Below are 24,825 nucleotides of genomic sequence, written 5' to 3'. Positions count from 1 at the left end.
GCCACCCATCTCCAGCTGCAATATAGAATTTTTTAAGTCATAGAATAAAAATGAATGACTCAATATCAGAGTTGTCAAATAGATGAGACAGATTTACATCAAGCAATTCTAAAATGCTCTGTAGCCATGAATTAAGGGAAACATATGACAAATGACTTGTATTCATTCCCTCACGGGGAAGAAATTCCACTTTAAACATTGCTGACTGTTGTGCAGTTCCTATTATATATATATATGTATATAGATATATATAAAATATATACATACGTCTGAAACCCGCATTGGGATAAATACTCAAAATGGTAAGGGCTTGAATTCAGCTACTTTTTCTCTATGAGCCATTACTGTATAATAAACCATGGTCGGTTTTGCACTCTGCTAATCTCCCCAAACAGTATGTAATTGGTCTTGGAAAGCGCTGTAATACAGCAATTAGTAACATGACAAATAAAGGACGAAAAGGGCCTTTTATTTTAGCCTTGTTTTCCTTCAGAATGAAAGCAGAAGGAAGACAGGTTGCCGGCTCAACTGATGTTTAACACCATCCCTGCCATAAAAGCAGGCAGAAAAGCCACTTGGTTCTGCCCAGGCTGGGGCATGGGAGCAGGAGAAGGGTCCCTGCAGGCTCTGCATGGGAAACCTATGGGAGAAGTGGCTTCTCAAAGGGATGGTCTTCCATTTGCTGTGTTACCTTTGACAAATACAAAGAAGGGAGCAAAACATTGGAAATGGAGGGGGAGGAGGGGGGGAAGAAAAACATTGAGAAGCACCATGACAAAATAACAATTTCTGCCTTTGTGGCATCATTCCTCATGTTCATACTCAATGCTTTTTGCAAACATTCATTGTACTGCCCGGCATTTCTGGGCATTGAAGGAGTAGTTCTCCCTGACATCCCCTTTTCTTCTCTGCTTCTCCTCTGTGAGATGCCTGGAACAAAGGGTTGTTTGGATGTTTAGGCATTGATATGGCTAACAACAGCTGAAACTGAGGCAGGCACAAGGGAACTGAGGTGTTTGGGGCGAGGCTGTGTGCAGAGGCAGAAACAGAAATGCTGGGTGCCGAAGGGGCACGGCGGCTCCTCCAGGCTCCCACTGTCAGAAAGCAACAGCGGGTCTCGTGGGGGACCTGCATCCCGATGTGGTAGAGGAGAGACATCTGCTACGACGTTATGTGGATTCCCCAAATGCAGGCTGTCGCTCTCAGCTACTGGGCAGGGAGGTGTGCTTCATCCTCACGGTGCCAAGGGGACAGGTGGTGGCTTTGGGTCTGCTGTGAAACCAGACAGCTTCCACAGGGATCACCCTGACCAGGAGTGGCTAAAATCTGAGGCAGGTAATATTAATTCAGAGCAAGCTGTTACTGCTATTTAGCAGCTAATGTCTGCACAGAACAGCGAGGCTTTAGCCAGCCAGCTCCACACCAGCCACCTCCGAGTGCTGCAGAAATGGGAGGCAAGAAATACTGAGGGTTACACCACAGGCAGGGAGTTTAACCAACATACCTGAATAATAATAGATATTAAGGGATGGAGTTTCCCAGGTGCACTGGGGTCACTGCTGGTGCTCACGACTCCTTCAAGGGATGCCTGAACCTGTTAGTCACTGGCGTACCGGGAAATTGCTAGGCAAGCCTGAGCCCCCGGATAAGTCATATTGATGTGGAGGGCTGTGCAATCTGTAGTTTAGCTCTTTTCAGAAGTAGCGACTTTGTTTTTCTGCTAATGTTGTGGTTAAAAGCAGGATGTCTGTGCCCCTGCGTGCCCCAGACAGCTATCGGTGGTGCTGAACAGGTAACGGGAAAGCACTTACAGCCCCCCGTGTAATTCCTCGCCTGTGCACAAAGAGGGAATATTTGTCACCCGCTGACACACAGCACTTCAGAAAGGCAGGAGAATTTGTAAAACAGTGAGTAGACACTGGAAATCTGCTTTGCCCATGAACCTTATTGACTATCACAGGTTTGTCCTCCATGAAAAGCTCTTACAATTTCATCCACCAAAGTGGGACATACTGCATCTCCCCCTGCCCACCTAGGCAGTCCTGCTGCAAACAGAGAGCAGTAGGAAGCTGCATGCTGTTTTTCCTAAAAGACTTTTTCATTTAATTTAGCCACTGGGATTTATAATGCAGCCTGCCTGGGACAATGCATTAATAGTCTCATTCTTCCAGTGTGACAGAATGACAAAGAGCCCAGTATGTGCTGAAATATGCACTCCCCTTGCTAAGCCTGTAATCCTAGCTTTGATTTTTTTAATATATTTTTTTAAGTAATCAGCACAAACTTAGTGAGAATGAATCAGAAGTTGCACGTTTAATTTCGGCTTCAGCTTGGCTTCCATCTTTGATCAGAGCCTGAACAGGATGGGCTGAGGGAACCGCACGGCTTCCTCCCTCAGATGATGTTAAAAGCCAGCCTGTCATACACAGTATCCTCCACAGTAATTATTTGCCTGGTCATAACCACAGAATCCCTCCTGCCTTCCCTGTAATTTCCTCTAGAAAGACACCAAAAGCACAGACAGGTTTCCCTAATTTGGGCAGCTGCTGCCATTCTGCTCCAGAGCCACTCTGTCATCTGCTGCCACCTTTCCTCCAGCTTCACACAGGTTGCAGCCCCAGCACAGGGAAGGCAGTTGTGAGAGCTGCTGCACAACCTGTTTCAGTGCCCTCGCCTGCAGCAGTGTCACCTCTGAGGGCCATTTCCACCTCCAGGGATGTCCTCCCTGCCACCCTCCCAGCTGGAAGGCAGCGTGCCTTCTCTCAGACGCCTGCCACTCACCCCGGGGACGCGACCAGCGCTGCAGCTGGGAGCACCCAGGCAATCCCTCCCACCCCTTTGGCAGAGCTTCAAAGAGGTGCAGGACTGCGGCTGCCATTTCCCATCCTTGGATTTTTAGAAGCTAAGTTTTTAATGAGCGTGTGATGCTGAGCACACAGTCCTCAACTTCTCTCCCTCTGCAAGACACCAGCAGACAGGCAGAAGGTCAGAGCCCCAGGGTGGCTCACCAGCACCCTTCTCTGATCCTCTGGCCAGCTCACAGCACCCTGATTGAGGAAACCGGGGCCAAGGTGAGACGATTACTGCAGAAATGGGAACAATCATGTGCAAAGGATGGCTAAGTGCTGAACAGAGCCCCGCTTTAGTGCACAGCGGAGGAGAAAGGGTGGAAAAGGCAGCCCCAGAGGACTGAGGGGTGTAAATCTGAGCACTCCTCTGCTTCAGGGATGCTCATGTTGCAAGGTGAGGAGCTGCAACCAAACCCAATGTGGGCAAGCAGGCTTGCCTTCAAAGTGCCTATGTGCTTATCTCCCAGCTAAGGTCAACAGCAAATTCCCATTGATCTCATGAGAGCTTGGGTTTTCAATTAATGCAATGCTACTGGACTTTATGTGCAATTATGCAGTATTTGTAATTATTAATTTATCTCTTCTCTGACTTCCAGTTGACTTCTGAAAGGAGATAATATATTATATCACTGCTTAAAACTGAATGTGTACTTGTACTTACTCCAAAGCACCATTCTCAGTGATAAAAGCCCATGAACTGACATACCCTATTTTTCTGGGACAGCCTTTCACATGAATAAAAACTGCATTTGAAACGTACTTAAAAAGTGTCATGAAAATAATCTTATTGGAAGCTTTAAAAAAATGATCTGTGACTTTGAGTACTTGAATTTAATCATTGTAATGTTTTACTTATAGTCAACTTAAAACCTTTTTCTTGTGTTAATACCTAACATACTTCCCAAATGCAAGGTGCCAAGAGTTGTTTTTTCCATTCCTCTAAAAATTTTGTTTTACAAGCAAGATCCAGATAGTTTGCACCTGCTGTTCCAAGAGCCTTGAGAAGTTGTGACACTCCCTGGTGTGTCTCAACAAGTTGCTTTTACAGCACTGTTGAGTATTCAGAAATTAGATGTTCATCTCTTCCTCCTATTCTCTTTTAAGCCCAGGCACAGAAAGTCTATTAAACTTAACTGAGTCAACATTTGTGCTTATGCATTCAGAGTTACAGAAGTCACGGGATGTTACAATGAAGTACAAACTGTTCTGGTGCAAAACGCCGCATACAGAGCTACAAGCAGAGAATGATTTTCTTCCCTTCTGCAATACAACACTTGATGCCAGCTACAGAAACAACAGGGTTACAGAGGCTCTGCCGAAACCAGTGTGGCTCCAAAAGCAGGATTACTAGAAGTTTATTACTTTTGTTATTATGCAACGTTTTTGACGGTCGAGTCATGAATACAGTCAAAGTCAGGCTGAAAAGGTGCTTGAGGGAGACAGGCTTGAAGAAGCAGCGGAGCACAAAGGCATTCACTCCAGTGTGCCAGCCACGGGGGTTGGGTAGCTGGGGAAGGAGACGCAAGTTTGGGAGAGGAGGAGGAGTCAAAGGGAACAGTGAGCAGCGGTGATAAGCCAAGCGATAAGCCACGCTGGCAGAACATTTGGCACTGCTGATAAGTCAAGCCGAGGAGAAGCAGAGATCAGAAAACGGCATGCCAGGAGGCTGGAAGGTGATGTTCAGATATGAGTTTGAGTCAGAGCTGAGTCACAGGGGGAATGCAGGCAAGGTTTTGGCAACAGTGTTTTGGATCACCTCAAGGAATAAGCTGAGAAATTGGAAAGCCTAGATATGGAGCAGTCTGCATTAGCCAAGACAAGAGGAACAGGAGCATCAGCCCGCTCTTGGTCACATACAAATGAGAGGGACCAGTCTCTGAGACCACTTGGAGAAAGACCCATCAGCCTTGAGCAGTCACCGTCGTGTTCAGGGGAGGAAGGGAATGTGCTCAAGCATGAAAGACAGACAAAGAGATGGTCATTTATTCAAAACTGAGTTTCCCTGCAGCATTTCTCACACAGGTATTAAGCGCTACAGAAATATAATGAACCGTTACCTCTTTTATAGATGGAACCTTCATGCACAGAAAGATGAAGCAATTTCTCCGAAGTTACCCAGCGGATCAGTGGCAGAGCTGGCAAATTAACATAAGCATCACAAAGTCCAGTCCCATCCAGGACCTGAGCCTTGTCCTCAATTTGCGATCAGTTTAATAGAGGAAAAACAGTGGTGGTTGCTTGTAATTGTCCAGAAACCATTGACACAATCATTTTTAGATGATGAGTTTTTTCCTATCATTTCTCTATGCTGGCTATTTACTGCTGATCATTTGTGGTGTGAGGAGTCAACACTGCAGCATTATTTTCCTTTCCTGATTGGGTGGCTATATGATTGAAAAGGTAGCAGCTTAAAAAAGAATGTGCATTCCCCAAATGCATCCAAACAAATCTATATTCTGTACAGGTGCTTTTGACCAGTAATCAAGCAGCATATACAGACGTGAGCCAAACACTCAGAATCCAACAATTATTTGAGATGCCTATTTGCTATGTTTAGGCTATTAGGCTGAAAGATGAAGAAAAGGGAGAGGCTGTTCATATACTGTAATGGGGAAAATGGAAAGTGACTGGCAATCACTCTAAAATACACAGATCTTTTTCTTGTATCGTGCTAGAGTATATAATCTCTTGAGCAATAGCCCTTCACTGTGAATAGCAACTTTAAAAGGATGTATCTTGAAACTAACACATTACCTATGCTATGCAAGAAAGCAGTTATTTAGGGAAAAAAAAAAAAGAAAAAAAAAGAAGGAAAAGAAAAGAAAAAGAAAACTTATCAGAACATCACATAGTAAGTGAAAGAGCAGACTGGGAGCTCAGTTCTGTGGCTAAATATGCCACATGAGATGCCCCTGTGCCGTCCCAGCTGGCTCTCCATGAAGGCATAGGTACTCTCAGGGGTCTGTAGCATACCTGCTCCCTCTGTGGATATCATGGTCACCCCAGGACATCTCAAGGACCACCAGGCGCTTATGTGCAGGCAGCTGAATTAAGCTCTTGGTCTGATTCCCTCCATACATCAAGACAAAAGTAGGTTCAAAAAGCCAACTGAGGATAAGGAGCTGAGAGTGAGTTCTTTGGTTTTCATGTACCTAATGCCTTATATTGCTTCTGGCACTTTAAAGGCCTGATCCAAAGCCCACTGACTTTAGTAAAAGACATTCTTTCCCAATGCCCCAAATTAGGGCCAGAATGAGCCCATTCATACATTCTTCCTTTGCTTCACCATGAATTTCATGCATGCTCTGCCCTCCAGCTAGCCTAGAAATTACCAACTGCTGCCTGCAACATTAATATTTTGTCCACAGAACGAATGCGATCTGTCTTCATTGTCTCCCCAGAAAAAGTTTTGATACTTCCATTTCTTCCACAAACAAAATCAACATATAATTTATGTTTGTGAGCAAAGTGATTTTATGGTATTTCTCTTTGTTGACAGAATGATTGGAATAAAATTACATTCTGTTGACAAAAAATGTGATGAAATGTCGTTTGTGAACATTATGAACAAAAGACTTTGACAAAACACAGTTTGCCAACGGGATGTAGTAAAGGTTTTAACAAAATGAATTTGGTCTGTCTGCTATTTGTCCTAGGAATGACATGTGAAGTTTTACAAAATCCACTATGTCAAAATAAAAAGTAAACATTTCACCTATAAAAGGACACCATAAGAGTAAACATTGCCTTTACAGAAGCCATTCTATTTAGTGCTTTAATCCATGTTGCTCTAGGTCACCTCTGTTTTTCTAGAATTCTTCAACTTCTGATAGAAATAGGTTAGATCACATCTTTTGGTATATATACATCCCAAAACCCACCATTCATTAACCATCCTAAGCTTTCATGTTTTGCTGCATTTTTGGTAAATCGATCAATGAAGTAGAACTTTGTGCTGGTATTTTCAGGCATACTAGATACGTTTAAAGATAACAGTGTCTGTTCTTGGAAGGCATCAAGCCTCTGACAGCAGCATGAGTACTCACATAATTTAATTCCTTCAGAGCCTAAGCAACAGTCTGACAGCATCTGGAAAACGTGTGCCAAGCTATTTTCTCTTTGAACTTTGATGCCTGACATCTTTACACGGACATGAGCTCATATGAGGATGGACAGAAAAGGAGGGGAATCTCTCTTTGGTGGGCTCAAGTGAATGAGCTGAGACAAGGCTGATTTACCCTTGGTGGCAGAGGGCCTTTAGGTTAAAAGAAATTTGATGGCTCTGTGGGGAGTGGGATATAAAAGCACGAGGCCCAGAACAAAGGGAATGGAGTTAATTATAGAAAGAAGTCACAATCATGAAATGGTTGAACACAAAGAAAAAAAAAAAGAAAAAAAAGTACAACTAGGAAAGGTTAAAATGCAAGAGATCAAAAGCAAAGGTTGAACAAAAGTATCACTGCATTAACAATAAATGGAAGAAAAAAAAAATCACAGCAGTTGAAGAGGTCACACTTCTCTTTGGAGCTGGTGTGGAGAACAGGCCCAAGGGCTGGTCCCTGGGCTCTGCCTGGGAGGCTGCCCATGCTCCTGAGATGACACCACCTCTGTGCGCCAAGGCTCCTCTGCAGCAAGGTGTGGGAGAACTCATCTTTCCATATGGACAGATGGCAATAAGAGGAAAGCATTGAAATCCCACCATCGCTTGAGGAATTCAGTCTGATTTCCACCATACATCAGCTAGCCAGGGTGGGAAGCACCCCTATGACCATTAAATCCCCCTGTGGTTACGGAGTTACAGCAGCACTACAGAGAGTCTCGTTAGATCCTACAACAAAAGCAGGTGTTCAAGTGTTCACAAGTTTGGGCTTTTTAAGCCACTGGGACTTCAAACAGCTGAAAGTGCTAGATCTGAGTCATGAACTTTAATGGCTGTTGGTTAAAAAATCTGTGAGCTTGGGGCCACCAAAGATCTTGGACTTGCTTCTGGCACTCCAACACTGTGTAAATGATGTTTGTCTCAACTCTGCATGGGTTAAAAGTCTGAAGGAGACCACTATCTGTACAGAGATTGGCCAGTCTCGATACAAATATTAACAGAAAAGCAGTGAAATGAATTTACATTCATCAGTAAATGCTTCTTAGAGCTAAAAATACAATTAATTGCACTGCTTGCACTAAGCTTTTTGTTCTTTCCTCCCCTCCTTCTTCCCCCCCACCGGTGAGGGAGAAGAAGGGAGCTGATGTGGTAAATGGTTTTTCCCCTGATTTTTCCCTTACAAAAGAATAAATGAGATGAAAAGGTAAGAAATGTTCAAACATAATCAACACACACATACATTCTAAAGAAAATAGCAAATTAAATGCAAAGCCTATGCTAATGCATCATCCAGGTTGAGATTTTAATTGCAAAAAGTCAGGAAATGTAAAGTTATGGTTCTCGCAGTAATCATCACTCAACCCCTTGAACACAGTTTGGATTTGTATTCCAGGCAGTGTGCAGCGTTAACTCCAACACCAGCGTATATATGTGTTCTCTGCCTTCATTACAGTTGCTGGGGAAACCATAATTCTGCATTTGCTGACTTTTGCTCAATTAATTTTTTTCCTTAATGCTGTGCTATGAGGTTCTTGCATTTAATTTCACTGTATTAAAAAAAAAAAAAAGGTAAAACAATGAAAAGAAACTAGAACTTTCCACCATACATTAAAATTAAGAGACAATTCATTCTGTCTTTGCATCCTAAGGTTCACATAGGACCACACAATCAGATTTACACAATCAAATTTAGAGCTCGGTTACATTAATAATAGTAATAGTTGTAGTAGCAATAATAGTAATAATAACAATATGCTTGCACCCAGAGCTTCACCTTATTATGAAGTGAGACCAAACAAATCAGGGAGTTGGCACACTGTGGACATGGGCTTTTTTCAAACCAACATGGTAACAGTATTAATGGTACACTTCTTTGCACTGAAGGTAATGCTGAGGTCTCATCTTTCCATAGGCCTGGGGGGATCGTGGCAGGTTTGTTCGTTCCGAGCCTGTCTCAGAAACATTTCACCACAAAAGTAAATCTTGTGCCCCACGCAACCTGCTCAGTGCTTCATTATCCTTCAGTATGATTTTGTCTGCAATCCTCCAACAGTATTTGTGGTGGGATATACCTGTGGTGGAGCTCTGCGGGGCTGACCTGCAGGAGCAGCCATCGAAGTAATTCATTCTACTGACCTGAGAAATGAGTCAGAAAGCAATGCTTACAGCAGGTCTTTTCCCACTCTGCAACAAGGGAGCCAGCGATCTCAGCATCACCTCTGATGTATTTTTGAAGGTACACCTGCAGACACTATATAAGCCTCGCTGACATTAACAACGTGGCCTTCTCCATGCCAGCAGAGCCATGCACCACGGTGACCTTTCCTTTCCCACCTCTCATTGCACTCCGGATGAGAGAGAAAATGGCTCCTGCAATGTGCCCACAAGGTTGCAACGGGTGCATCAATTTCCAGTTGGGGCTGAAAGATATAAAACAAGTGTAAGGATGAATACAGGTTCCTCTGAGAAGCCCACACAGAGCCTAAATAGCTGAGCATTTGGTCAAATCCCACTAATCCCACCTGCTTGTTATAGCTCATATGCATATAAAATCTCTTCCTAGGACAAGCCAGTGCAAAAAAATCACAATTTTTATGCAAAATGTCACACCAAGTGTTCCCTTTTCCTCTGACAGTGGATCTGCAGGTCAGGCAAATCCATTAACCCCAGCTGGAAGAGCCTTCACCCAGAAGCTGGCATACATGTAACTATCATTAGCTGAGAAGATACCGGTTTTGTCTCTCATTGATAAATCTTGGCATTTTTTTCAGATAATTATTCCACATTTTATAGTTTTATGTTATTTAATGTGAAAATGGGAAACACAGGTACTTCCTACATCTGTAAGGTCTGTTAAAAACTTTCCTCTCACCATGGAATTTGAGTTTTCTACTGTTAGAGCAGCATAGACACAGGTGAGCCCTGACCTCTCAGTTTAAAAAGCGACCACTGCATGGTCCTGATCATACACCACATTTGTTGAAAGTAAATATCTTTTCTTCTCTTGTAAATAATAAAATATTTTCTAAAAGTAGCTCTTGTAGGACTTGTTAAAAAGGGGGGACTCACAAATTTCTCACTGATAAAAATGCATTTCTTAAAAATGTAAGTAAATCTTGGCAGAAACTTTATGTACATTTTCCAGCATCTATGACCTCCCCCCCCCAAAAAAAATACAAAATAAAAAAAAATAAAAAACCTTGCTATTCAGATCTTCCCTCCTTTCTTTTACCTTTTTCCATTGTAAGAGGTAGGGAAACAAAATTGCTAAGAAAAGACAGAAGGAGAGACAGAGTTATGGAGAAAAATTGCCATGGATTTGCAATTTTAACTATGAGCTTCCAACTTACGGACTTTTTAAAATCCAAGTTTATTGTTTTGAGTTCTTTTTCTTGTTCCTTCAAATATGTTTATCTGGTTGACCTGTGAGTCTGTAAGCCTGTACGTCAGCATGTTCTTTGGACTTTGAACGCAAAGACGTCCAGCCAGGGGTAAGCATCCAAGGCACCTGGCAGGAACCAGCATCAGACAAAGCAGATGGCAGCTCCTGACCATGCCAGAGATAAGAAATGGTGCTGCCAAAAGTGCAAAGAGTTCGTGCAGGTCTATTTAGTGCTTTGTGCCAATTTTCCCAAACCACAGTCTGAAGAGTCCTAATTCTCTGCAAAGTCATGTCAAGAGGCCTACAGCTGATCCACAACATTGTGCAACTCTTTCTACTCATTTCAGTTAAAAGCTGGAGGGTTACATAGTGGGGGAAAAATTGACAGAGGTCCACTGATCTAGAAGATGTAGGAGTCGTGGCTTTCAGGGGTACACAATGTGTAAATAAGACAGTGAGATGTGGAAATAGGTCTAACATAAGTCATAAAGAGAAACACAATTTAATCATGCAGACTTCAGACACAGCACCGTGATGAGCTCATTTCAGCGATAAGGAAACAGCTACCAAGGAACCAGGGCGGCTCCTTTGCAAAGGTCATCATTGAAAGGAACAAGTGCCACCTTCCAGCTCTCCATGCTGAGGGAAAGGAGCAGAACCAGCTAAACAGGCCAGCCTAAACAGGCCACCCAAACAGCAAATCCAAGTCTTAAGTGGAGATGAGCAAACAAGCTTTTATGTTCTACAGGAATCAGCTTTTAGTTCCCATGATTGTTAGTCGAGGACTACTCAGCATCCTTAGGAATATTAAAGAGGAGATTCTGGAAATCAATATTAGGTGCTACCTGGAGTATGATGTTTGTTTAGTGCATTGTGGCTCAAACGAAGGAGACAGAAAAAAAGAAATGAGCTCAGAGCTGAGAGATGTGTCAGGAGGGGAGTCTGTGGTCTCTCTTACTACTGGTTGTACCTGTTTTTTAAATGGACAGTCCAAGGACAGGCAGCGCATCCTGTGGGAGAGACAAGTTACTTTGAAACTAGCCATTTTCTGCTTCAGAACTCACTTGGAAAATCCAACAATTTAAAAAGAAACAAAAGCATCTCGTAAACTGATACCAAAGGACAAAGTTATTTTAGGAACACAATTTTAATCAGTGCAGTACCAGCATTTAAATCTGCTGCTGTACTGACATCAGTGGGGGGGAAAAAATAATAATAATTAAAAATAAGGAGCCCAGAGGGACTAGGCAGTTTTGGAAATGAATCCACACCTGTGTCACCTTAACATGGGATTGCTGCAATTCACCCTCGATGCGGAAGTTGTGGGGAGAGCAAGAGCTGTCATCTGGCTCATTAGGAAGAGTTTCACAGCTCGTGCGTGACATCTCTGCTCTGCGGCGTATAATGGCTAACAACTGACTTCCATCTGACTCCCTGCATTAGGGATCCAGTAAATGAGTCACTGTAGTTTTTATTTCTACATGAGTCCACGGTGCCCAGATTACTGAGGGGAGAAGACAGATGAAATCAATAGCATCTCTGTTCCCAAACAGATTTACTACCAGAACAGAGTGGCAAAGGAGCAGAAGGGTGCAGGCAGGTGATCGCTCCCTACAGACGGGTGACACGTGCCACGCGACGCTCTCTGGTTACCCAGGGCCAGCAGCCCCGCTCCTCTGACGCACACTGATACTTCACCTGTGTGTCCCCTGCCACAGGGACAAACAACACCCCGGGCTTAGCCTCCAAACTGAGCCAGACAAGTGGCTGGGGCATCCCCTGGGTCTCCAGGCAGGAAAAAATCCCACCAAGAGCAAGCCCCACTCCACTCCCCATTCCCCAGCATCTCCCAAGGAAGAAACAGCCACTTGTGCTCGTCAGGAGAAGGTTCTTGTTTCTCATCGCTACATCTTGTTAGAAGATAAATTCTTTGGTTTTGGCCTGGGGTGGTTTTACTCAGGTGGGCAGCCAAGCCACACCACAACCATTCTCTCACTCCCCCCCTGCCCCCCCTAAAAAGGGAAAGGGGGAGAAAATACAATATAAAGGGCTCAAGGGTTGAGATAAGGACAGGAAGATCACTCAATTATCGTCACGGGCAAAACAGACTCAGCATAGGGAGATTAGAGAAAATTATTAACTATTACTAACAAGCTAGAAAAGTGAGAAACAAAGAAAACAAACTAAAACACCTAATAATAGTACTGCAAAGAAACCATTTTTCCACACAGTGTCTCAGCTGGGCCATCACTCAACCCTAGGATATGGTTATATTTCCTCCAGGGCATAAAAGAGCTGAGCTGTATCCACTAGGAGCAAGGCAGCAAAGTAAAACCATCTCTGTGAGTGAAACGAGCTGTGACCGTAGAAGTGTAGCTTGAGCAGCATAATATCAGCCTTAAAACCTCCTGCCAGCAGAGCTGCATTGCTTTGGGTGTCCCCCCAGGCCCTGGCACGTAGCAGGCTGGACACCACCTCTCATCCCCTGGCAAGGGCAGGCGGTGATGAGCAGCCAGGACGAGGCACTGCTGCAGCTGATGGAGCAGCAGCACATCTACACGGGTTTTATTTCAGTGCTCCTTGGCCTGAAGGCTTCTGTTGGCTGGGGAGCCAGCAGCACTCGAGCAGCGGGGACGCAGGATTTTCTCAGCTCAACAGCAAGGAGGGAAGCAAACATCTGCAAACAGAACCCAACTTTCATTGACAAAAGTATTCTTGCACAAAGCAGGTCAAAGTCCTCTTTCGCTGGTGGGAGAATTGGAAGCATTTATGTGTCTGCAGCCTCTTTGGAGAGAGAATTCTAACCCGCTTCCATGCTGCCAAGCGCAACACTGCTGTAGCCAATAATAATACTCAGAGGGTTTTTAATGGAGCTCATGATCACTTTAAACATGAATCTGTCTTCACAACACCTCTGGAAGATAAAGGAAAGGTGCAGACAGAAAAGCTAAGTGTGCTCTGGGAGGTTACTGAAGCAGCCTGAAGTAAGGACTAAGGAGCTCCAAGTCCACAGCGGTGCTGCCCAGCCATGCTACCATGTGCCCTGGGTGGGAGCAAGAGCAGGCCCACCAAATAGCTACAAATTATGCATAATTTGTCACACAACCACTTCTGTAAAGCAAGGAAGATCTCCACCTGCTCTGATTCTAGGGATATGATGAACTTGTGCTTGACAGGTTATTTTAAATTGAACTTTGTTCAAGCTAACAGCTTCTTTGGAAAGAGCTTGCATATTTAACCATCTCATATCTATTACTTTTATACAGGTATATAAACCAAGGTTTAGCAGGAGACAGCAATCTTCTAGAAGCCTCTGGCTCTTATTGTACATGGAGGACTCAAAGAGGAGGAGACCCCAAGGTTTTCCATCACCCATTGTCCCTCCACCCATTTTCATCTCCCCAGCCTGTTCCTTGCCACATCCACAGCAGCAGTAGCTGCCAGGGGAAGGCCTCTGAGGCTTTAAACCACATGTACGGACTCACATACAGACCCGTGCAAACAGCAGGACAGGAAAAAAATCAAGATAGGTACCTTATTTCCGCAGAAGCCCATGAAGATCCACAGCGGTAAAAGTCTGAGGCTCTTGCCAGCATTACTTACAACTCACAGGCAGCTGCCTAGCTGTTATCAGCCTGGTTTCTTTGTGCTGGTGACTGATGTTTTACCTAGCTGGTGCAAACTAACACACGCCATTTGAACAGAGGAGGCTGAAAAGTCAGCCCTTGGAGCTGATGAAAAGCAAATCACCGAGTTAGTTTACTACCAACGAGCTCTATTAAGTGACTGCAAGGCAGTTCATAGCCCTGGAGTAGTCAGTATCCCTCACTAATCTAATGGTAGTATTGACAAGGATCATTTACACAGCTTCCTTTAAAGGTTACGACTATTTGTCAGGGACGCTCTGTGCACCAGACACGCGCACCTTTCCCTTTCAGACCACAGGCTCGTTCATCCTCATGGCAGAGCCGTGGTCCTGGGTGGCACCACCTCCTCTCCACACAAGGTCACTCTGCCGGGCATCCACATCGCCTGAACATCTGCTACGCATTAATAGGAGATGGCACAAATCTGCCCTAAGGGCTGAAGGAGCGCGGAGGAATTGGTTGTTCAACAGCAGCGCCGTGCCACCAGGTACCAGTGAATCTGCACAAAGCCTGCCCAGCTGCTTCTGGTGGTCAGCGGACGTATTCCCCTAATGCTCTAGCCATAGCACGGAGTTGTAGTTTTATGTCGTTGATCGTTAAATGTAACTACAGCTTCATTTTACATCTTCTATGTAAAAAAAAAAAAAAAACAAAGGAATAAAAAATCACTAGTCCCTCAGGCGTCATGTCTGAGCTTTAATAAGCAAGAATGAGCCTCAGGATTTTAAATGTGTGGATCTTTCTGGCTAAAATGTCTGCTTTTCAGTCCCATTCTTTCTCTGTTTTTTGATGATGATCTGAATTGCCTAAACATCACTGCCTCTAATTAGAGGGAATCTCATCCCTTCAACATCCAGCACTGTCCACAAAATGGAGGAAAACCACAGCAACAAAACTCTCCTGATGCAGATGAGATGAAAGGCAGGAGGAGCTAATGCAGACAATGGGCACTTTACATACTGTCTGTACTGACGGCGTAAATAGATAAATCGCAGAAACTCTGTTTGAGGCATAGATTGATCTTGGTCTTTTAAAAATAGCACAAATCGCTAAGAAAATAAATAAATAAAGCTGTTGATATTGTACTTAACTTCTTGCCTCACTTCACAGATACAGCTGGAAGCTCCAGCGTGGTGGGGGCCTCTTCTCGAGGCAGGCTCACTGCATGGAAAGATCAAAGGATCAGAGCAGTCCTTCAGATGTAATCCCCAGCAAAGAGGGATGAGATTAGAAGAGAGGCAGTGAGGGAAGGTCTCACACCTCTGCCCCTCTCCAGTCCCCCTCCATTTCTCCAAGCTTTCCAGTGGACAGATGATTTGAGGAACTGACAGAAAGAGGCCAGACTTACCCCATGCTTGGAGGTGTTTGCTGGAGGACCTCTAAAGCCACTGTGTAACAGAACTTGCTCACCACTTCCCCGAAGCAGCTTTCGTGCACCTGCCCTGGGGTCCCTCATTGCTTCTGCAGCTCCAGGTCAACAGGTGGAGCCTTGTGGAGCTACCTGAGGTCTGTGGAGCTCAGTGTCCCCATCCAGTGGTCAAGTAAATGATATTAATGTGCAACCCTAGGGCCTTCAAGAATGAACAAACTGAAAACCAAAATAGTCATCTGCAGAAAATGTATGGTAAAAGAAAAATAATAATTATTATAATTAAAGGTAGAAACTGCAGTAGGCAAAAGGCAGGGAAATCAAAGTCCACAACAGCACTTAGCAATAATCTCCCTCAAAAATATCTCCCCATTTAACAAATGTGAATGAAATCCCCCAGAGGAGGTACACACAGGGAAATGAAACCTGGAACCTGTTTGCTGTCACTGAGGGTAGGCACCCTGCTGGGACAAACCAGAGAGAGGAGGCTGAGACAAGATGGTTTTCACTAAAAAACATGGTCTACACATGCATGCGAGAAGGTGAGACCCAGCCTTTTAACACTGAGATAGCACCTACCTGAATTCACCTCACTTCCAGGGCTTTCTACCAACCTGTCCAGTGAAAAGCACCATCTCTCCATCATAAACCCAGTGCAGGCTCAGGTTCCAGCATCTCTCAGGTTTCAGCACAGAGGAGACCAAACCTGGACAAGCCTAGCAAGAGACTCCCTTGGTCCTGGGGTTTGAAGACATCTACACTCCAAGGTAAACCCAGGTGCTTCTTCTGGACTCTTTAGCCCAGGCTTTTCTCCTGGTATACAGCTCTCTGGTGTCTCTGGGGCATTTCCCTGTTTTTTGCAGTGTTTCCTGGGACACTGTTCAGCTTCTTTCAAAGGATGTCTTTGGACAAACTGGTACACAGTGTGCCATGGTAGTGGTTGGTTATAACTGGAAAGCTAAACTAAGCATTCAATATTGAGAAGCAAAGTGCTGGCATTTGTTGAAAAATGTAGCCTGTGTTACTGGAGTTGAAACACCATGAAGGATTACAGTATTATTACTCTTTGTAGCAATGAGACACTTGGGTTAACAAGGAGGTGAAGTCTGTAGAGAGAAGCAATAGCTTTTATTAGGCCGATTGGAATAAGGGAAAAGAAAACAAAAAGAAGAAGAGAAAAGATGGGTTTCCTCACCTGACAAAAAAAAAAAAATCCAAACTGAATCTGGGTCAGGCTTAGTTCAATCTAATTATATCCGTTGATTTGTCCACTTGAGAGAAAAGCATAGTTAGTACCTGCTGAGCGGCACAGTGTGCTGGCAAAGGGAAAGGGGGAGCAGAAGAAGAAAAGGCAGGCTAGGAGCTGAAGCATGGGGACCTCAACCAGCAGGTCACACACCACAAAAGCTGTCTCTACCTCTGGCCCTCTGACTTTCTGTATCCGTTAGATTTCCGAGCTGTTCTTGTGAAGACTTTTGTGTGCTGACAAGAGCTAAACGCAGAGGACCTGAGAGCATTTTTAAAGCTAAAATCCTTTCCTGTTAGGCCAGACAAACTCTACATCAGTACTACAATATCTGAAGAGTGCCCTATTGGCTGGAGACAGCAAATTTCTCTGAGCAGAGAAACTCCCCTGCCTGCCCCGGGGCTGCATGCAGTGGTAACCCCTGCTCACAGGGGGATCTGAACCTCTCCAAACCTTCTGCCCAGCCTCAGGGGACAAACCAGGTCCTGAAAACATCCTGCATGCACCAGGGACCAGCAGCCTGTGGTGGCTCTTTCCCGATGTGGGCAGAAAGGTTATTATTTTCTCATTATTTCTCTTTTTTCTCTTCCATATCACAAGCAGCCTGCAAGATCACACCAAGGAGACAGACACATCCCCACAGAAAGCTATCGAAATCCACTCAGGCCATGATACTCTAATGGGAAGCAGTCATTGCCAAGCCTGCTCCCATTGAGCAGTATATGGGAATAGCCATCAAGTTCAATAGAGCAGGACCAGACAATTAAAGGAGAAAAGATTACCTCTCTTTTCCATTTCCTTCTGCTAACACAGAAAAAGATTAAAAAAATAATAAAAACTTTCTTTTCCCCATTCCCCCATTTGCATAACTCTATACTCCAATGATCAAAGCACAGACCTGTGAGCCAAGAGCTTTGGGGTCAGATCTTCACCCCGATCACACAGCTAATCAAACCTTCACAGCCCAGCCCAGGATTCCCAACAAAAGAAGAGGTCTTCTGCTACCACAGACTGGAGCAGCTGGTGCAGTGGTATTCCCACTCCCCTCCACAGGGAATGAGCAGAGGATGGGGTGCCCAACCTGCCCTCCCCTGGCAGCAAAATCTCTGCTCCGTAGCAGTAGCTGAGAAGCTTTAGGATGCCAGATCCAGGGCTGGGAACTGCCCGCGTTGCCTTTAAGTACTGGAAGCAGGAGCTGAGCAGAGCTGAGAAGCCAGCCATTGGCCTCCTGTCACGTTATCAGCCCACACACCCTCTTCCTCCTCTGTAAAAAGAGGGTACTTGAGCACTTACCTCATGGGGTGTTTGGGCTGTTAGCTTCAAGAACACAAACACATCCACATCCCTCTCCAAATATTCTCCACTTAATCTACCAGCATGTTTATAAGTTATTGCACAATAGCACTGGCAGGACTGCCAAGTCAAACTCTCCAAAGATAGGAAACGCAGAATTAAGGCTGGTCAGTCACATGCTATTTCAGTTCAAATACAATCAGTGCCTCAGTTGGTGTACCTGGAAGGAGCTGGTCTATGCACTGAATTCAGATGTTGTCTGTGGCAGGCTTCCCACACTCGCCGCAGAAACGGAGAGGGGAACAATGCGGGAGATTGCAGGAAGAGGAAGAATACTTTCATTGCCTAAAAAGAAATGTCATTTAGATACGAGTCTCTCTGAGTGTGTGCCAGGGGACCCATTCAGATACCGGACAATGTCCTGAGACTAAGTCACATGAGAATGACTGCTCAACCATGGCCTGTTCCTAGCGTCGTGCCCATCAGACAGGGCTTGAGCTTCTCAGCGGTGGCTACGGGTGTGGGTGAGGATGCCAGGACTTAATGCTGTGCGCTGTGAAAACCCAAGGTCTCGGTGCCTTGGAAAGGACAGCGAACTCCAGAAGACATTTTAAGCAAGCTTGTCTTTATTTCCTCAGTTGCAAAATGTGAATGATAAGATTGCCCAAGCTCTCAGGGAAGCTGCCCAAATTAGTGCCCGTAAGATTTTTGGTAGCATCAGAAAAATATCAAAATAACAAAAAAAAAGAAAAAAGAAAAGAAAGAAATGAAAAAAACTTCACTGAGTGAAACTAGAGCCCTGTGGAAACTGTAACAGGCAGTCAAGCAACCCAGCCTGGAAAACCAGAGCACTGAGCTCCGGAGCCGGGATTGCTCCCCTGCCATGGGCCCCACATGGGCGAGCACGCTCCAGGCAGGGGGGCCATGTCCAAGCTGCACTTGGTCCGAAAGAAGGATCAAGGAAGAGCACTAGTCTGGCCCTTTGATGAGGGCACTGACCGAGTTGCACAAGCAGATTTTAATAACAGCGTGTTCCTAACTCCCGAACGCCTGACATCGCAACCCCCACCTTCTTGAGCCTTAGGATTTTTTTTGGCTGTGACATATACTAAGAACCACCAAGCTCAGAGCTCCAGACCGAAGCACCTAAACCTGTCCATTCATTGTCTGCAAAGTGCTGTGAAGATTAAAAATATGCAAGGGTATTATTTTGGCAGACAGCAGGATCCAAAATGCAACCTACTTTTTCCTAGTTCATGTTGAAGCTGTTAAAATTCTCTGAATATTAAATGTCCAGCCCCACTTTCAGGGTTGACTTAAATGTGGTTTCCAAAAAATGTGCTGAATATTATTCATTTCTCAGAGAATCAAAAAGCTGGAGGCCCTTTGATGGGGTTGCTTGCATTTTTAAACCACATACACACACACTACTTAGAAGAATTTGGCAAGTTTGGTTATATACGTCGGTATCTCAGACAAAAATGCAGGATATGAACCCAAAATTCCTGTTGTTTATAATTGTTATATATTATATTTTTCATGTCTTTGACCTGAATCTCTCATACACTACACGGCACTATACCATTGGCTGAAGGAAGGTGAAAATGAACTACAAAATCTCCAATAAGCAAAAACTGCAAAGAACTGATGTCTGCTACCTTCAATTTCCAAATTCAATTTCCATTAAACAAACAAGGAAATAACTTTTTTTACAGTGCTAAATATAGATCTTATCTTGCCTCTGGGTGCCAGGAAGAAAGTTTCAGCGACCTTCTTGAGGAATGTTTATGCCCCAGTTTAACACCTGAGTTGGTTAAAGTGAACTGAACTTGCAGGAGCTGATGTCAAACAAACTCTGAATGAATCAGAACAATTGCTCATGGAAGCAACATACTTGAGGGTGGCAGATAAATTAGAACATAAGTCATGATACAGGTTTATGTGTCGGCGTATTTATTCAATGTTCAGGTGAGTGCCAGCACCAAAGCTGGACTGTTTGTGGCCACGGATCACCACATCTGTGACAGAGAACTTCACACATTATGCAAGTCCCAGTGCAGGTTTTACACCAACTCAGGTCAGATTTGACTCTACAGGTCAATTGGAAGTCAAGCATCCAAAAATACAATGCATAACGCTGCAGTGCCTAACACTGTGGCACCCAAATTCCTTAGAGCAAGTGGAGAATTTGGCACTAACTGATAATTGGGCTTATGCAGGTAGGTGTAGGCAGACCTGGACTCCTCTGGCTGTGCTCTTCACTGGCTGGATGCAGGCCAGTTGTGGTTCGGAGGCTGTTTAGCTATGTTAGCACTGTGTTTCGCCTCAGCAAAAGCACCCTGCCTTTCAGCTGGATGTACTGATTGAAGTGCAGCAATGCACTAACATCGTATACACCGCTGGATCACTGCTGGGTCTCATCTGGCCAGCTCAGACCACAGGCAGGATGGAAATCTCTGTCCGAGCTTGTCTTCATAGGCATCCTCCAGCTTGCACACTGAATAGGAAGACACCTGAATTATCTCAGACAAGTCAAGGAAAGATGCAAAGTTAAAGCTCTTAAGAGAGCTAGGTGATGCCGTGCCAATGGACATTATCTCCTTCTCCTTGACCATGAATGTTCTTTTGGCATTCAACACCTAAGACAGGCCTTTCCCACAAAACACACAGTGCTCCCTCCTCACCCACTCTGCCTTTTATCCTGTAATCTAGTGATTAAAGACTTCATGTGAGAGGTGGAAGAGCTCTTTTTTTGCCTGAAGGCTTTTAACAACCAGCTTCTAATTTTCAGCAGCAATCTAGCTATGAAGGCGGTGGGTGTTCGGAGGGCTCTCAGTCCCTCCTGTTAAAATTGCTTTGCTTTTTTTCAAAACAATTAGGTATCTACTGGGGTAGAGCGAAAGAGAAAGTTACTGCATAGTTAAGTGGTTACACACTCAGCTGAGGGTAGGGGCAGCTGAAGAATGTAAATATTTAGCCAAAGTTGAAAAACCTGAACGAGAGATTTGGAGAACATCTGTCCCAGAATACCCTGAAGTGAAGTAATTAGGCTTTCCTAGGATACAAACACACGTTTGAGTACCAGCCAGCAGGGAAGGGATTTGGACACAAGTTTCTCGTATTGCAGATAAGTACTTCAGAGTGATGTGCAGGTCTGGATGGTGAGAGTCTGGGTATGGCTCACTGTTCTTGTGCACATGGGGAGACCTTTTGGAGCATTTCAGGATGGGACTCGCAGGCTGGAGAGGATGCAGAGCATCTCACTTGCCATCCCAGTGAAGCCCCAGCATGAGTTGGGGCTTGGATCTGCAAAACTTTTGGGACTGACACAACGTGGGAGTCCGAGCTGCTGCTCCCCACCAGGGCTGCTGCCACCCCACAACCATCTTCTTGCCCAAATCTCTCCATCAGTGCATGCCCAAAGGTCTGATGCTGCCCTGAATGCATGAACAGGTAATGACAGAGTTGTGCTGCCCAGCATGGACTGGCCACAGCGCCTTCCAGGTGCCACCAAGCCAGCTGGGATCTGCTCCCTGCAGCAGGCCGAGGAGGCCTACGTGCCTCCTATCTCAGGGACCAACTCCTGTGGCCTCCCAGCCTGGGACACTGCAATCCAGCACCCCCACAAGACATTTTCTGGGGCAGTCTCCAGAAAAAGCAGTGTCGGTACAGTTGGCCTGAGCACTGATACGGGGGTATTTCTCTTGCCCGCTCCTGTGCTCTCTCTCTTTTTCTTCAAACCCACAAATTTTGAACTCTGCTCAGCATCTGTCTGAACAGCAGTAGAAGGCACAGGAGGCACCAAGAGCAGCTTTCTAATCCCTGCCCACTTCTTATCTGTCTGACACTTCCAGAGGGAATGGAGGATGCCCTTATTTTCTTTTATCCTCTGCCCAGACATTCTCACATGAGGCTGCATCTCTCTTCTCTTGCAGAAAATGTTCACAGCTTGTTTTGCTTTGTATTCCCATAGTTGACCTTTACATTAATTTTAAGGGATAATGTTTTGTCATACAATAGATTATGTCATATTCTTCATTTCTGGTAGCATCTCCTACTCAGGTCCATAGGGTCACTCCTTGTGGAGGCTGTCTGGAGGCTTTGAGTGCTTGGTGCTTCTCCTGCCACTTCACAAGTTTTCATTTTAAGGCTCGTTTCCAAGGACGTGAACAATTTGCTGGGGAACAAAAGAAACAGTGAGAAACAAAGTACTTGGCATTGACCCAGCCCTTCATTCATAATAAACCTTTTTTAAAAAGCAGCGATGACTCAGCACAGGCATAATTCACAAACCAGAAGGGCCTGCTTCCTTGCCTCACAACTGCATTGGTAGGCACTTAATCACTGCAAATAACATAGTGGATATTTTATTTTTGAAAACATATGCTATGTTATATTCATCTCCTGAAACTGCTGTAACACATGGCCTCTCATCTAAAATAGCCCTGTCAGATATAATTGGCAAAAGTCATCAGATGAAGCTCACGTCATATAATTAGATGTATTATATTAGGCTGAACCGGTTGCTTTAATAGTAATGCCACAATGTACGCTAACAAGACATTTTAAAATACAAATGACTTCCAGACCTTCTCGAGGCATTAACTCCGATTCTCTGTCATTTATTTATGGCAGTGAGCTATTAAAAATATGCTGGGTAACTTGTTTGGGCCCTTTTTAAGCCTCGCTGTCCCAAACACACCTGCCAGTGCCGCTCTCTACACCCACCCTGCACGACCCAACCCTCTGCTCGTGCCCCTCTGCCTGCGTGGGACAAGGGGGACGGAGGCAGGGGACGGGGGCCTTGGTCCAAAGGCCAGAAGAAGACTAAATTTTCCATTCAGGAGACACCATAACGAAAAAGGGCAATGGCCTGATGATGACTCACTACTTCCTGATGATATTCAGGTTTCTGAATAACAGAGTGGGTGTGGGTGTCTGTTGTGTGTGTGTGTGTTTTAAGTTAACGATCTAAAAAACGCCCCTCTGCTCACCCCGGGATCTTGCTGGGTTCTTATAAGTATCATGGTAGATATGTTTTTATGATGTCTTACTTGCCTCAGTTTCTTTAGCAACTGTGTTGTAATATCAATACTTGGAACTGAATGTAACTACTGAAAGGAAAAATATCAGTATCTATTTCCAGGGTTACACATTGCTGGGCTGTCTCCGCACACAGGACTTTTAGCACTATCAGCCATCTATCTACTTTGGACTCCATTTTACTAGTGCAAAGGTATTATTACTCTCCTAGTCCATTCCCCAGGAAAGAGGTGCCTGTTCTCAAGGGTAATTATTAGAGTAAACAATCACACCCCTAACTGACCTAGTTAAACTGCTAGAAAAGCCAGGGGTAATTTCTAATGCAAATCAGTGCACCTGCATACACACTGGCTCTGCTTTCTGGTGTTACGCTGAAGGTGTAGGTCCAAGGCTCTGGCTTGGGGACAAACCTGATGGCTATCGTCTGCTGAGGCTGTCTACAGGACACTGCTGGGACTCATCTATAGATACTGCACATGACGAGTTTGGGGGAAAATCCTAAGTTTTGTAAGTCTCCGTTGAAGCTGAATGTATTGCCAAAGTCTGCTTATCATGTCTTGACAACTAGATCCATACGCATACTGCATCATCACCGTCTGCAGCTCGCAATCATGTAAGCAATAATATCATATAGGATCAGAAACTTTAAGTAATGTTGCCTGGCTTCAGAGAGAAAATATGTTCTTCTAAAGTCAAGCTTCCTCCCTAAGAAGTCACAAATTCCTTCTTAATACAGCCTGGCTCCCTCCTTAATGCAAATAAATCTGATTCATGTGATGGTTGTAAGAATGACACAAAATTAGGATGGTCAGTCCCGCCAGAAACTCCAACTCATCCCGATCAACTTTTGTCAAATTAGTAAGCAAATCTCCAACTCCAAACTGAAAAATTGGACACAGAAATACAAAACTGGAAGGTCCCACAGTGGAAGGCGAGCTCTGCTGTACCAGTCAGCCCCTGGCTGTGGCAGCGGCAGTCGATGCTCGTGGGGGTAATGCACGGATGCCCCTGCTCCGTCCGTGTGAGACTTGCACACCTCACTGATGGGCGAAGCTTGTTTGCTATGGAGAGACAAAGCTTCCCTTTTCCATTTAATACCTCTGAGACCATTTATATTCTTTATCTTCACATCACTCGGTAACAATGAATTCTACATAATTATACAGTGCGTGAAAGAGAATTTCCTTGTGTTTATATACATTTCACTCTTATTTAATAATTTCTCCTCCGAATCTGTTGGACTAAGAAAATAGCATACAATCTGCATAATTTTCTCTCTTATACCTCTAAAATCTTACAAACATTTGCAATATTCCTATCATGATACTTTATCTCTTCCAAACCAAAGAGTACTAATCTACTGTTGTTGTCTTATAGCTCTTAGCTTTTTACCTGTTGCCAATTCTGCTGTATCATTTTTTGAACAGGACCAACTGGAGCTACTTCCATTATGTGGGGTGGGTACACAAATTTATAGAGTTGCATTTTTATATTCTTCTTTCCCCAGTTATTCGTAAAGTGCTACTTACCTTTATAACCTTTCTGAACACTAATGGGAGATTTCTCTGAAAATTATCTCCATTGTCTCCAAGAAATTTTGTCTGAATGGTAATAACTAAAATAGAACTCCTCATCATTCACTTACAATTAAGGCTATTTTATTTAAGTTCTATTTACCTCTGTCCTAAACAACTGTGTGTGATCTGGAAAACTTGTCACCTGTCCTTTCTTGATTATTTAGGGTTGTGTTTAGCACACACCCTAGAATAAGCTGTATGAAAATTAAATAAATGGTCATTTCAAAAACGGTCCTTTCCAGGATACTGAAATGTTTCATAGCGGCATCCTTCAATGATAATCAGCTTTGTGATTTTCTGAAATTTTATTTAGTGTTTGT

At 44.4% G+C, this 24,825-nt stretch overlaps 1 long non-coding RNA gene across 2 annotated transcripts in view; it reads right to left on the bottom strand.

The window, feature by feature from the left end:
• Window positions 1-3,172: 3,172 nt before the first annotated feature.
• The window catches only part of LOC310898554, a 72,558-nt gene continuing 50,905 nt past the window's right edge, over window positions 3,173-24,825 (bottom strand). For both annotated transcript variants that reach the window (XR_014583420.1, XR_014583421.1), the window contains 2 exons: window positions 18,106-22,062; window positions 3,173-9,368 (listed from right to left, as the gene is read on the bottom strand). This is a non-coding gene — a long non-coding RNA (uncharacterized lncRNA). The remainder of the gene's footprint in view (window positions 9,369-18,105; window positions 22,063-24,825) is intronic.

Source organism: Anser anser, assembly GCF_964211835.1.
Source record: "Anser anser genome assembly, chromosome: 4".
NCBI lineage: Eukaryota > Metazoa > Chordata > Aves > Anseriformes > Anatidae > Anser > Anser anser.
Note: the sequence above shows the minus strand (reverse complement) of the source record. Positions and strands in the feature narration are given on the sequence as shown.